Source organism: Lactuca virosa, chromosome 8 (assembly GCF_052849685.1).
Source record: "Lactuca virosa cultivar CGN04683 chromosome 8, Lactuca_virosa_CGN04683_v6, whole genome shotgun sequence".
Taxonomy (NCBI): Eukaryota; Viridiplantae; Streptophyta; class Magnoliopsida; order Asterales; family Asteraceae; genus Lactuca; species Lactuca virosa.
The window spans coordinates 227003025-227019038 of NC_136433.1; positions in this window are offsets into that span (position 1 = coordinate 227003025).

The window sequence follows — 16014 nt, forward strand, 5'->3', positions numbered from 1 at the left end:
ATATGTACAGAATCCTTTTAACATATACTACAACTTAGTTAAGATTATTCCTTCAAAATAATATTCCATCAAAAATTCATTTTTGACGCTCATTGTCTCTAAATTGACTAGCCCTGATCTACGGGCGTTACAATTCGTCGGCTAATTTTCAATTTATTTTTAATATTATATTTTTAACAGGCCAGGACATGAAAAGTCCGTTAGAAATCCATAACTTCTTCATCCGATGTCCGTTTTCGTCAGAATTTTTACCGTTGTAATACCATTGATGAGATCTTCGATTCTCGTTTAGGTCATGTTGGCAAAAAGTCTCTCGATCTCTATTTCGAGTTTTTAGTTGTCTATTGCTATGTCCGAAACTTCGAAAAATCATAACTTCCTCATATGAAGTCAGATTAGGGCGTTCTTTTTATGTATGTTTACGGTTTAATGATATCTACGACTTTCATTTAGATACCTAAGGCTGAAAAGTATCTTATTGAAATTTTGTATTCTACGCTTAACAGTGTTTTGCCGGTTTTGTTGCGCATTTTCGATTGGTCATAACTTCTTCGTTATAACTCGAATTTTTGTGTTCTTTATATTTTTGGAAACCTTGTTACGATATCTACCACCTAGTATACTCAAACTGAGCTTTTTGAACATATCATTTTTGACGTTATTCCTATTATATTAAGATAGGTTACCAAACTCGACTTTGGATCGTTACATTGATTCGAAATATCGGGTTGTTACATCATCCCCCCGTTAGAGGGAATTTCGTCCCGAAATTATTTACAAGGTAAGTGTCTATGGACTAGGGAAGAGATGCGGGTACTTTGTTGCATTTTATCTTCTCGCTCCCAAGTGAATTCAGGTCCCCGCTTAGCATTCCAACGAACCCTAACTAATGGAATGCGACTTTGCTTTGTTCGTTTGAATTTCCTATCCATGATCTCGACGGGTCCTTTCATAAAGTTAATATTTTCATTCAGTTCGATTTCCTTGAGTGGAATCACGAGAGTTTCGTCGGACAGACACTTCTTCAGGTTAGATACATGAAACACCGGATGTACCTTGCCAAGTTCGATTGGAAGCTGAAGTCTATAAGCTACTGGACCAATCCTCGCAGTAACCTCGAAGGGTCTTATGTAACTTGGGTTTAGTTTTTCACGCTTCCCAAAGCGTATCATGCCCTTCCAGGGTGAGACCTTCCATAAAACGCAGTCACCAACCTGAAATTCCAAGGGTTTTCGTCTTTTGTCGGCATAGCTCTTTTCTCTATCTCTTGAGGCTTTCAGTTGTTCACGGGTTTGGACAATCTTTTCAGTTGTCTCTCTACTGATTTCCGAGCTAGTGAGAGTGCTATCAGGGACTAGGCCTCTCGCCAACTGCGTGTCACCCACTTCCGCCCAGCACAGAGGTGATCTGCACTTGCGGCCATAGAGGGCTTAAAAAAAAGAGCAGTCTTGATGCTAGTGTGATAACTGTTGTTATACGAGAATTTCAACTAACGGTAAGTGGATGTCCCATGCTTTACCGAAGTCTATTACACAAGCTCGTAACATGCCTTCTAAGGTTTGGATAGTTCTCTCACTCTGTCCGTCAGTTTGTGGGTGATAGGTTGTACTCATATTTAGCCTAGTTCCCAAGGCTTTTTGTAGTGATTGCCAGAATCGTGATGTGAATCGGCTATCTCCGTCCGAGATAATAGATATCGACACTCCGTGAAGTCGTACGATTTACTTGATGTAAGTCCTTGTCAGTCTCTCCATCTCATCGGTCTCCTTGATTGGTAAGAAGTGGGTAGACTTGGTTAACCTGTCGACGGTTAATACAAAGGATCTTTCCGTAGCACATGTAGCTGGTATAGGTAGTAGGACTACTTTGGTAATTACTGGTGGAATATCGCAACATGATCCCTACAAAGTCCCTCTACCCTCGCTTAGTGTAAACAAATCGTATATAGTTAAGATTGAGACGATAGTCGAATGAGTAGCTCTGCCCTAAGTCCAAAATCAACCAATAAACAGGAAGTAAAGCGGAATTACTTACGCTAAGTCTGCAAAATCTTAACAATGTATGACCCTAATGTTATACTAAGCCATCCTAGCTCACCCGCATGGATCCTAAGTTTTTATACGACTGATGTGATAATTTATGATTTTGATTTAATTGAATAAAACTTTTATGAAAATTTGATGCTTAATTATTGTTATTTGGAAAACGTACCAAAATTCAAGTAGATTCCCTGTTGTTTCCTTATGACTCGTCGTTAAACTCCTCTCGTTCCTCCATGATTCTTCACTGTCGGGCAATCTCTCTTAAAGTGCCCCTTTTCACTGCATAAATAGCATACTGGATCTACTCCAGCATTGGGGATTGGAGTCCTATAGTGATCGTTTGTGTGCCCTTTCTTCTTGCACCTATCACAACACATCTCTCGACAGGCTCCGTAATGATGGTAGTTGCACCTTTTGCATTGTGGGAGGTTTCCTAAATATGGTGTTGTCGATGTTGAGGGAGTAGGGCTAGTGGGGGTAGGGATTGCTACCTCTTGTTTCCTTTTGATAGGCCCTTGAGTCGAACTGCTCCCCTTTTCATTCCAGAACTTTCGTTTCATGTTTTTAGGTTTGTGGGTTGGAGTATTCTTGTAGGTAGACACTCGTTGGTTTCCTTGGTTGTTACTAAGATTTGAATTGTCAACACCATTTCCATGTTTACTAGCGTTACTTGTATTCCGATGTGCCATGATGACTGTCACGGCGGCTGTGACCGCAGCTTGAAAAGTAGTTGAGTCTATATGCAGGAGTGGTGTTTCGTTGGTTGGTTGGTTATTTCCATGTGAAGACATGATTCTGTTACATGATGTGAAACGAGTTGGTTAGATAACTATGATCATTGTTAGCTGGATTCTATAAGTACAATTTCCCCATCCTGTTATTCGGTTTCTAATGTTTCGACTTACATCCCTATGATGTATTTATGCATGAGGGTTGAAATAGGTATCATATTTTAAGTTTAGTTTCAGCAATTTAGGGTAGGGATGTTGAAATCTTAAGTCGATCTAGTTTCATGGGTTTTGGGAGAGGGTATCTTTCTTACTATCTCGAGTTATGAAGAAGGATGTGACGTACCTATCTCATAGCGTGAGTAATATAATTACCAACTCATTAGATAATAATAACTATTACTTATTAGTCTGACGTATCAGGTTCTCTACCACTTCGCATGCTTCACGAGTGGTTTCCTCTGTTCTCTGTCCTATCCTCGGTGGTACTTATTTGTCATAGCCTGGTATCTACATACACGTCGTCCTTGCTTTTCCTCAGGCATATTTAATCTCCGTCATTGCTTTGATTTTCCTTAGTTGAAGTTGTAAAGGTTTGTTATTCTATGGTAACTGTCTCTTTCTCTAAAGGGTGTAGGTGATAGAGAAGTTGGATTTATTGAAGGATTGATTCTGTTTGAATAGCGAGAAGGCATTTCCAGCTATAGGGTTACAGACGAAAAGGTGGCAAGATTTCGCCAGTGTTGTTGAGCTCAATAACATTGAACTATAATAGATTAGATTGACAGGGACAGTGTAGTGAGTTGCTATAACAGTTTATGACACGAACTGTTTACACAGCCCAAAGCATGGGTTGATAATGATGATCTTTTTAGAAGAAACAAGAAGTCTGTCATAATAGTTGGTATAGAAGTTACATAGAATTCGGAAAATTTGACCTTGGAGTAGGTCTACAATATACCACATAGGGAAAAACTTGACAGCATAGAGATCTAGTGAAACAGCACTAGCTAGACAGGAAAGTTTACATGACAAGAGTACTATTCGGAGTACATACGAAGGTTATTCCATAACCCAAAAGAAAGAGTGAGTAGAGTGCCCTCTACTCGTGATGGGAACTTCTTGGATGAGCCTTTTGTTCTGATAACTGACGCTCCATCCCGCGCATACGACTTTCATACATTGCCTGGTGTGCTCGAAGTTTTCTGACTGCAGTTTGAGTTGTAGTTAGGTCTCTCTGTAGAGCTTCATTATGGTTCATGGTTCGTCCATGAGCTGACACTAACTGTCGGATGCGAACAATATTGACTCCGATGTTTGCATCATTCTCCACGATTCGTTGGATAGCTGCCCTTCCTTGCTCATCATTACGAGCAACCCGATGAACCAGTATAGGAAGGATTCTGTCTGCTGAGCCTCCCTCGCTTAGGTTGTAGAAGCTTCGGTCCCCATTGTACGGAGAGAGTTGACCCTGTTCGAGGCTCCACCTATTCAGGTTTACTGCCCACAGAGGTGTTGGGCCTTGGAATCCTGGTCGACGATTAGGATTTTGGATCCAAGCCACTAGGGGTAGGTTATTGTCTTCGGGATCTGAGTCGGAGTCTTCGTGTATTTCTTCCTTGACTTCTTCTTCCGGATCATTCTCTATCCTTCCTCCACTGTCTTGGTTCAGGTAGTAGGGGTCTCCTGGTAGGTGGAATCCAGCCATTGTGTCTATACGAGAATAAAGTTAAGAATTGACTATTACCTAAAGCACATACTGAAGTATCAAAGTTTAAACTTATTGCATTTACCAAATACTCCTATAGTATTCTAAATGTTACGTGTGATTCAAAGGTTTATAAGTTTGGTAAGTTTTTGACTTGTTGTCCACTGTAGCTATCCCCTGGCATATGCTGGTCGGCTCTCGGACAAATATAGTTGATCAGGCTATATTCATCCTAGTTCCAATTACATATCCCAAGGCATAACTGTAGTGCACAACTCATCTATAATACTTCTATATTGTTTTCATCATGATACTGACCCTGTTATATAATGTATGCATGTATACTTTATAAAATTTTCATTTTAAAAGTATAACTATCAGTCAGAGTGTTTTTGCCCAGTTGTGTTTATAGTTGTATATCAAAAATAAAGGGTTTTGATATACTTAGTTCACTATAAACAATGCTCTGATACCAATCTGTCACACCCCCAAACCAGAACGGCGGAAACGTTCGGGGGCGTAGGACGTCATGTTCAGTATCATAACAATTGAATAGTAAAGAAAGTACACACCACCATAAAATATATATTTGAAAAGTTTACATGATTGTTGTATTACATGATTCAAAAGTCAAATACAATATGATGTTACAAAAGATATTACTAACGCCAGAGCATTAGTCCCCCAAAGCAGTTGCTAACCTGATTTAGTGATTTCCTGAGAATACAAGTTATTTCAAAGAAAAAGTGTCAACAATTAAGTTGGTGAGTTCATAAGTATATATTTGTATGCCATTCGAAAGTTTCGTGTTTGTTTTCCAGAAAATCTGATATTTTCTCATAAAAGGAGTTATGAATCTTTGTTTGTATAATATGGATGTATTGAACCAGGAAAAACCTATATTTTCCTAACAGTGGAGAGTAGTCTCAAATGTCCAAGACTATGATTTTGTAAGTAAATATGTCATACTTAAAATAATGAGGCATAGTTTTATTAGTAAACAAAACTATAAGAAGTTTGTAATTTGGCGCAGGAAAAACCTATATTTTCCTAACAATGAGGAGTAGTCTCAAATGTCCAAGACTATGATTTGTAAGTAAATATGTCATACTTAAAATAATGATGCATAGTTTTATTAGTAAACAAAACTATAAGAAGTTTGTAATTTGGCGTAAAAGTAATTGTAATATTACTTTCCCCGTAAAAACATGAATACCATAATAATTGTCTATCCTGTGAGTTTTCATAACCGTACTATGATGGGTTTGCCTGCGGCGACGTTCTTCAGGAGTCGAAGGGATATGATATTTGTCACCCCGTGGACTATAGCTAACAGTCAGGGCGCGGGATCATCAGTCCCGTATAGATCTATACACACGTATCACGTTCTCACAACAGAGACTCTGGTTATAAAACAGGGCTTTCTAGTGGTACCTTGATAGGTATGGTGAAGACGATTGACTCACATATTCTCAATTAAGTCACGTATTTGGAAGGATATATGAATGATTTCTGAAAAGATTACCCTTTCTACAGTGTTAACAAAGGCATAATAATGAGTTGTATTTTCTTGTATAAACATGATGTTATAGTTGAAATAGTTACTCTTGGTATGATTTAGTATGCAGATATATATAAATAAAACATATTTCTATTTATAAAACATATTGTACCCCATGAGGGTAAAGTTGCGATGTATGATGTTTTGCATGATAATAATTTCATAAGATAGTTAAAACAATAGTATGAAGAGTATAGCAAAAGATTTGTGTTTCACACGAGTTTAACCGTGTGTTTACTTGTATTCCCCCCTTAAAAGCATTTAAAAGCATTTAAAAAGCATTTGAAAACTTAGTGATAGGGGTATGAACTCACTTGGTTGAAGTGGTAGCTTGGAGAACGTGAGACAAAGATCGAGCAGAACTTCGACTGGAGAAAGCTGATTTCTCGGGATTCTTGGGAATCTCGGGAATCTCGGGAGCATAACACTTACTTCGATACTCGGACGTGCAAACTGGGATGGCTTCGAGGGGTTAAACGCAGAGCATAAGCACGAGGAAGAGAGGAATTGAGCATTAAACTCGGAACCCCTTGGGTTCTATTTATAGGCTGAAATTGGGGTCTCACGTCGTGAGTTTTGCCAATTCACGTCGTGAGTTTGTCCCGATTCGCTCATGGCATGCGTCATCGTCAAGTGGCTCTGAAATGGCCAGTCAGACTGTTCACGTCGTGAATTTTAGTGTTCACGTCGTGAACTCTGAAAATTCTGACACAGCGTCGAAACTCGTGCCTCGAACTTCAGAAATTCATATCTTTCGCATACGAGCTCCGTTTTCGATGTTGTTTATATCCACGCGTAGACGAGATTATGCTCTACAACTCTCGTTTAGACTTTGTCGGCTAATTTTCAATTTATTTTTAATATTATATTTTTAACAGGCCGGGACTGGAAAAGTCCGTTAGAAATCCATAACTTCTTCTTCCGATGTCCGTTTTCGTCAGACTTTTTACCGTTGTAATATCATTGATGAGATCTTCGATTCTCGTTTAGGTCACGTTGGCAAAAAGTCTCTCCATCTCTATTTCTAGTTTTTAGCTGTCTACTGCTATGTCCGAAACTTCGAAAAATCATAACTTCCTCATATGAAGTCAGATTAGGGCGTTCTTTTTATGTATGTTTACGGTTTAATGATATCTACGACTTTCATTTAGATACCTAAGGCTGAAAAGTATTTTATTGAAATTTCGTATTCTACGCTTAACTGTGTTTTGCCGGTTTTGTTGCGCATTTTCGATTGGTCATAACTTCTTCATTATAACTCGGATTTTTGTGTTCTTTATATTTTTGGAAACCTTGTTACGATATCTACCACCTAGTATACTCAAACTGAGCTTTTTGAATATTTCATTTTTGACGTTATTCCTATTATATTAAGATAGGTTACCAAACTCGACTTTGGATCGTTACATTGATTCGAAATATCGGGTTGTTACAGAGACTGTGAAGATGATTCGTTTTTGGGACTGATCATATTCAAAGATTGGGATTTTGTATTCTTATTCAGAGATTGGGTTCCTCTGTATGTTCTTTGATGTTAGAAATTCCATTGCCAGATTTCGAGATCATGACAACTTCACTTTTCCGAGACACTTCAACATCAGACCTATCGAACCTGCCCGTCGGATGTTCTGCCTTTTATCACTACTTTACCCTCACCATTTCCGAGCATTTAAGGGGAGATTTTTGGTGCATGAAAATTCTCTACAATGATGAGTGATTTATTAGGTTAGAATATTCCCTTGTATGGAAAGCATATTCCCTCCACTAGTATATAAAGTGGAGGTGAGTGGTCTTTTATTATGTGTGCACCATGTAGACTTTAGAGAGAGAGAGAGTGTGTGTGTGTGTGTGTGTTTGGATGGGGATTCTTCCTAGCCATGAGTGTTGTTTATGTAACATTTTGTATCTCTCTATCTATCCATTATCAGTTTACTCATATATTATGTTCATCATGTTTATTGTTACTACGATTATCTTCTTGATAATATTATTCCGCACCAATCCAATCGATAAAATAGGAACCTACATTCTTTTGACCTAGATTTAAGGAAGGACATGCATGGGGTATGCATGCCCATAAAGTTTACTTTTCAGGGACCAATAGGACCCCTAAAAACTTTTTGGAAAATTTGGGCTTGTGTCTCTTATAATTAATGACTTATTAGATGAGTTATACCTCTTAAATGACCTTTAGAACATAGGTTTCAAGATCTTGTCTTAATAGAGAGTCTTAATGAATAAAGTTGGAAACTTTATCCATCAAGACATTAGGAAGGAGTAGATCTGGGATTTTGAGCCCTTGAAAATGATTACGCGCAACTTACCTTGAATAAGCCATTTAGACTGATCCCCACGGCATGACGATCAGAGACCAGCCGACTGTTTCGTCATTTTGTGCCCACGAAGTGGCCGGGTGCTGATGACACTTTGACCTCCTTGCCTTTGACTGTTGACTCTTTGACATGAGTTGACTTTTGGTAAACTCTTTGTTTTTTGGAAAGGTGGACTAAGGTTTTACCTTGTATGAATGTCTAGGTGGGGTATATCACCTTTGATTCGGCAGTGGGAGTAGTAGTAGTTGATTATTGTTTGAGAGGTGAGTCTCTTCACTGTACTTGTGGGTCAAAGGCACCAATGCCGGACCAATTATTTATGTCTGTATGATACTAGTTGTATTTGTGACTCTTGCATGTATTTGTATGTATACTAGGCGGGGCCGATGCCGAACGGGGCTTGATGAATACCGGGCGGGGCTCAATCTATACCAGGCGGGGCTCAACGAATGTCGGGCAGGGACCGATACTTGTATTGTATGTGGTATTTTGGGGAACTCACTAAGCTTTGTGCTTACGGTTTTATGTTTTTAATTTCAAGTACTTTTGGTTCGAAGGGGAAGGGCCCGACATGATCACACAACATCCACCAATGTTCCACCTTCTATGAATTTGTTTTCTACTCTGATAACTTTTATACAAATTCCTTACACATGGTATTTGGAATGAATGAATGACTATTTTTGTTGACTTAAAATAAAAAATTTTACTTAGTATTTTTTGGACGTTACAAGCTGGTATCAGAGCCTTGGTTTGAGGGATTCGGGCACACTCTCGGGTGTGTCTGAACTCAAATTGAGGAATTGATAATCTTCTTGAAGAAAAAGAATTTTCTAAAAGATTTTTATAAAGAAAAAGGGTTGCAATGCGTGCAATCAGCCGAGCTCAAGTAAGTATTTCCCAAAATACCAATACATGTTTATTTGTTTCAGTAAGTGTACATGTGTATAGCTTGCTAGATTAGGGCTAAGGATCTGCTCAAGATTGCATGATAAGATACTAGGAGAGATACCTTGTATGCATGTTGTATGAACCTTTAGAACTGCATGCTAGTATGGATTCCAAAGGATTGGTTAGAGTGACCTGACTAGGTTGTGCATTGGTTTAGAACTCGATGCTCGAATGTTGCTTGCTTTGTGCTTTTAGGAACCTCCACTAGTATCAATTAACTATACAACGAATATGTTAGGTTACATGTTACATAAATTAGATAATTTTAGAAGGTTAGGTTTAACTCTATTGTGCATCTATTGTTTGAGTCGAACCGTTGTAGTCTGAGACCTTGCAGTCAAAGGATTATCTAGTTCCTGTTGCATGTAATTATAATCGTAAGGTAGTTAATGGGTATTATTGGGAGTTTCTTCTGCAGCTGATGGCAAAGAGAGGTGCGAAGGTAATCCTAGGAGAACTTAGGAAGTACGTTAGCATGCCGAACGCATAGTTTATCAGATTTGGAGAGTATTTTACGGTGAGGAAGTAACTTAGAGGATTCGGGGTGGTCCTTGAGGAAAGTACGAATAGGTGTGGAAGGTAGAATTGGGCTCGTACTACTAAAAGCACATGATCTGTACTCGAAAAAAGGGAAGCCATGAGGATACTAAGGAACTTGCTAAGTGTGGAAAATTCTTCAAGTGTTTTCTGATGATTTCATTGTTTATTTTCAGTATGGTGGTCGCTCGAGGTGGTTCAAGTCCTAGTGAGGGATCACGTGCGGGCTCTAGAGCCAGACTCTTGGATGATCATATGCGAGAGTTCATTTCATCAGAGATCATTCGTGGTATTCTGGAGCAGACTTCTATCATCTTTGGTATGATCAAGGAGGGCCTTATTGAGATGCTAGATAAGCGTCTGGGCGCATTCCATACTGAGATTGTGGCTATGATGGGTGCATGCTCTCCGACCTTTCTAGAATTTCATGCATGTGGGGCTCCTGCGTTCTTCGAGAGGAAGGACCACAACGTCAGCAGGCGATGGTTGGCGGACATCGCGAACGCTTTCCAGACTAGCTTCTGCCCCGAGGGGTCAAAGGTTAGGTTTGCATCCTGTCTTTTAAAGGACATATCTCGTGATTGGTGGGAGGAGGAAGACCACGCCTTGGGAGGCAAGGTTGTTGAGACGATGACATGGGAGGATTTTTTAACGAGATTTAGGGATGATTTTGCACCAGCGATCAAGGTTCAACAGCTAGCGAGGGAGTTTCAGGACCTTCTTCAGACTACTGATGTGACATCCCCATTTTCACGGCCAGAAAAGACCGATTTTGTTTATGCTTTATAAAAATTAGAGTACCTCTTTTAATAAAAGTGTTGCGGAATTTGTTCCCAGAAAAACATGATAAATACGTTATCAAAGCATTTCCTAAGAAATCTATTTTATTCATTTTAAAACATTTGGGATGTCATCGTCAATACATAAACATAAGCATAAACAGAACTTACATTTATTTACACTAGTGATATACATCTCTTTAATCTATCATTGTAATGTAACTTCATATCGACACCTGTGATACAAATAAGCTTGAGTGGGTCAGGTTGGGAAACTTGGGGAGTACATAGGGATTTCAATCCCACCATGTTATATCATATATATAATTTAGAACTTACAAAATATACAATTTCCCCATATTTATAATCAACTCTTACCCCACCCCGTCAATCCTCACAACGAGACTATCCATACTCTCGGACCTTAAATATTACCTCTTACTCCCAGATCTAATCCATGTTCTCGGATCAATAATTGTGCCCATTCCATACTCTAGGATTAGGGACAAGTGTCTACGTCTAAATCCATACTCCTGGATTAATGATGGATAAATATGTCATGTCCATACTCCTGGACTAAGGACAACTGACTATGTCTTAATCCATACTCCCGGATTAATGACATTTGACTATGTCCAATCCATACTCTCGGACTAGGGACAATGACTATGTCTAATCCATGCTCCCGGATCAATGACATATATTAAAGTTCTATTCTCTGATTATAACTCACTCGTACTCGTAAGAAGATACTACCCAATATTCCTCACAATTAATTTAGGTTTACTCTTTATCCTAAATCATCATACATAATCAGGTATGTTCTTTAACACGTATTTCAGGCAACATCAAATAACTCGCACATAAACATATATTTAATACTTCAATCAATGCTTGTATTAAAATCATGTTCATGAAAGGGACTATGCACTCACTTGTTAAGGTGGAGATTCCGAACTCAGATAGCGCTTCGCTTCTTAAAAATAATTTCCTTCGACGAAACAAGGGGGATTTAGCTAGGAGTCGGGCTCTGTAGGGGCAGAACGTCGTCGTTGAATCTTTCTAAGAAAGATTCGTGCAGCGCTTCAGCGCTCAGCTTACTATACTAAAACTACAGAAAGAGAAGTCGAATCACGAGGGACCGAAATGCTCGGGGGATAAGAAGAGAAAGACTCTTGAATCAAGAGAATGGTGCAAGAAATATGAGAGCCCAAGGCTCTTATTTATAGTAATTAAATTTTCAAAAACTACCCTCATAGTTACTTAATGACCTTATAGTTATATAAACAACTAAACACCCCTTTATAATACTATTTTAAATAGATTTAACGATATTTGTACTAAACTAATGTCGAAAGTACTCAACACTAGTCTTATAACGACTGCATCGTCGATACCTTTCTAACGATATATACATATGTATATGTATGTATATGTATGTATGATTTACACTTTATTTTAATACGTAAATGTGCTATTAAAAATTATAACTCGTTCATACGAACTTCGTTTTTGACGTTCTTTATATCCATGCATAGCTATCGACGAGATATACAACTTTCGTTTAGACTCCGTCGGCTAATTTTGAAATTATATTTTTGGCCATTTTTTTATAAAATTAAATGATTTTGCTAAAATTATAACTCTCTCGTACGGACTACGTTTTTGGTATTCTTTTCTCAAAATTCCTATTTTAAGGAGTACTACGATTTTCATTTTGGTCGCATTAGCAAAAGTCAACCATTCTCTTCGTAGCTTTTTACGTCGTACATTTGTTGTGCGCGACTAACTTTTATATCTTATAAAAGTCATATCTAATTCATACGGATTCAGATTTCGACGAAATTTATATTTTCAGGATCGGGACGAGGTATACTTCCTAAATATATATATATATATATATATATATATATATATATATATATATATATATATATATATATATATATATATATATATGTTTTGGCGCACTTATTTTTACGATTTACGGACGATTCGACTGATTTTTCCTATTTTATTATATTATAATAATCATGAAACATATAATATTCAAGTAATTATTCTTTATTACGTCGAATAGGTTAAAATTGTTAACCCTAACTATTACTTTGGTTAAGATTATTTATCCTAGATAATCTTCTATATAAAAAATCATTTTTAACGCTTATTATTTTAATTGACTAGCTTGAATTTGCGGGTGTTACAATTATCTCCCCTTAGGATGATTACGTCCTGAAATCATAAAAAAAAAAACAGGGCTTGTATAATGACTCCGTTCATTTCCTTTCCATCCTAGGTGGTAATCATAACTCTTATGTCCTTTCAAATGAGTATCTAACTCTAGGACTCCTTGACTACTGGCGGTGCGCAATCTTGCACCCGCTCTTTATCCTATGTTGGACTTTTAATCTTAACCTTCGAGTTACAAACTCAGTCCTTATTGGAAACTCTTGCTCTTTCTTAAACATACTTAAATTAAGATAACTTCTTTACTTCGATTACCGTAACAGACTGATGGGACATGTTCTAATGAGATCTCGTCGTATGATGCAATGCTTACACTCAGGTCTTTTAGAGTCAAATTCCAGAACGGAATATACCTTCCTTCATGTTCTAACGTGATATAATCACATTCTAGCATGTAGCACATCTAGCTACAAGATCCTTACCTTAACAACGGTTGCGATGCTTCTATTGATCGCTTTGATTATCTTTCACTTCAATCTTCTGACTTAAGTCAGATGCTACATCGATATTGGTACTTTGAACCACGTAACATATTCATCTTAGTCGGACTCGATTTGATATGACCACTAGGGTCGGAATAACAACAATCTTCTTAGTCATTACCGAAACGATGGTAATGACATACATGAACAAAACGGAATCAATTACTAGCTTCTTGGTAACCTTGTGACTTTCCCTGATCCAAGTGTGAGTCATGTGCTTCCGGTAGTATAGGTCTCTACTACCTTTCACACCTACTCATACTTGTCCCAAGTATTGTCTAGCAGTTCTCCAATTTAATATCACAAAAGCAATTTTAACACATACAAATGTGTCCAAACAATCATATAATTTTTCCTAGACTCTACTCGTAGTTCTTCCATGCGTATCTTCAATCATTAGTTCTGTTTCAACTCGGTTGGTGATGGAAATGTCAGAAGATGGGATAACTTGATGGATTATACCAAAAATATTTCTTTCTGCTAATCGAAAATGAACTTCTCTGGTACTAGACGTATTATTTATTAGAAGAATTCTAAAGGCAAGATATCACTCTTACAATATCTTCCGATACGTACCATTCAGTATCGTAAGCCTTCTCATTTCCTCCATTTACTCAATTCACTACGAGTCTTCACCATGATGTTCTGCACACCAAAGCAGTCGTTTCGTTTGTCGAGACGATAATATAGGTAGAGGAAGGTTTAGAGGCGTATTCCTCCTTATTACTTCGAAAAATTACATGACAGTCCTAATATCGTAATTAAACGTTTCGAAATCTGAACACATAAAATTTCCAGATCCGGTCGGCAACAGACCATAGATCCGATCAAACAATAGCATAAAGAATCACAAATTATTTAACTCATAAAAGCATGTTAGGCATCTTCCCTAATTAGGCTAGTGCTTGTGTCTATTCAGGCATACTTCCTAAAATATATTACACACACTCCTCACGATCATCGCTTAGCATTTTAAGTTTAAGTCTAGAAATAAATCCTTATTCTTAGTTCGCTTAAACTAATGCTCTGATACCAACTGTGACATCCCCATTTTCACAGCCAGAAAAGACCGATTTTGTTTATGCTTTATAAAAATCAGAGTACATCTTTTAATAAAAGTGTTGCGGAATTTGTTCCCAGAAAAACATGATAAATACGTTATCAAAGTATTTCCTAAGAAATGTATTTTATTCATTTTAAAACATTTGGGATGTCATCGTCAATACAGAAACATAAGCATAAACAGAACTTACATTTATTTACACTAGTGATCTACATCTCTTTAATCTCTCAGTGTAATGTAACTTCATATCGACACCTGTGATACAAATAAGCTTGAGTGGGTCAGGTTGAGAAACCTGACGAGTACATAGGGATTTCAATCCCACAATGTTATATCATATATATAATTTAGAACTCACAAAATATACAATTTCCCCATATTTATAATCAACTCTTACCCCACCTCGTCAATCCTCACAACGAGACTATCCATACTCTCGGACCCTAAATTTTACCTCTTACTCCCAGATCTAATCCATGTTCTCAGATCAATAATTGTGCCCATTCCATACTCTCGGATTAGGGACAAGTGTCTACGTCTAAATCCATACTCCTGGATTAATGACGGATAACTATGTCCTATCCATACTCCTGGACTAAGGACAACTGACTATGTCTTAATCCATACTCCCGGATTAATGACATTTGACTATGTCCAATCCATACGAACTTCGTTTTTGACGTTCTTTATATCCATGCGTAGCTATCGACGAGATATACAACTTTCGTTTCGACTCCGTCGGCTAATTTTGAATTTATATTTTTGTCCATTATTTTATAAAATTAAATGATTTTGCTAAAATCATAACTCTCTCGTACGGACTCCGTTTTTGGTATTCTTTTTCTCAAAATTCCTATTTTAAGGAGTACTACGATTTTCATTTTGGCTGCATTAGCTAAAAGTCAATCATTCTCTTCGTAGCTTTTTACGTCGTACATTCGTTGTGTGCGGCTGACTTTTATATCTTGTAAAAGTCATATCTAATTGATACGGATTCGGATTTCAACGAAATTTATATTTTCGGGATCGGGGCGAGGTATACTTCCTAAATATATAATAATATATATATATATATGTTTTGGCGCACTTATTTTTACCATTTACGGACGATTCGACTGATTTTTCCTATTTTATTATATTATAATAATCATGAAACATATAATATTCAAGTAATTATTCTTTATTACGTCACATAGGTTACAATTGTTAACCCTAACTATTACTTTGGTTAAGATTATTTATCCTAGATAATCTTCTATATATAAAAAAAATCATTTTTAACGCTTATTATTTTAATTGACTAGCCCGAATCTGCGGGTGTTACAACTGAGTCTGTGGCGGAGATCACCTCCATATTCTGTGAGAGGGCTTTTCTAGCTCCATAGTATGTGGCGGACGAGGATATGAAGAGGCAAGGTATCATGATATGCTGAAGGATGAGATTCAGGATTTTGTTAGCATGTCCAGCTACAAGACCTTGGAGGACATGATAGCGAGAGCCTGAGAGCGGGCGATTGAATTGGAGCTTCTTAGGAAGAGGGGTCCGGTTCAGGATTATATCTTAGGGGGCAGCGAAGAAGCCC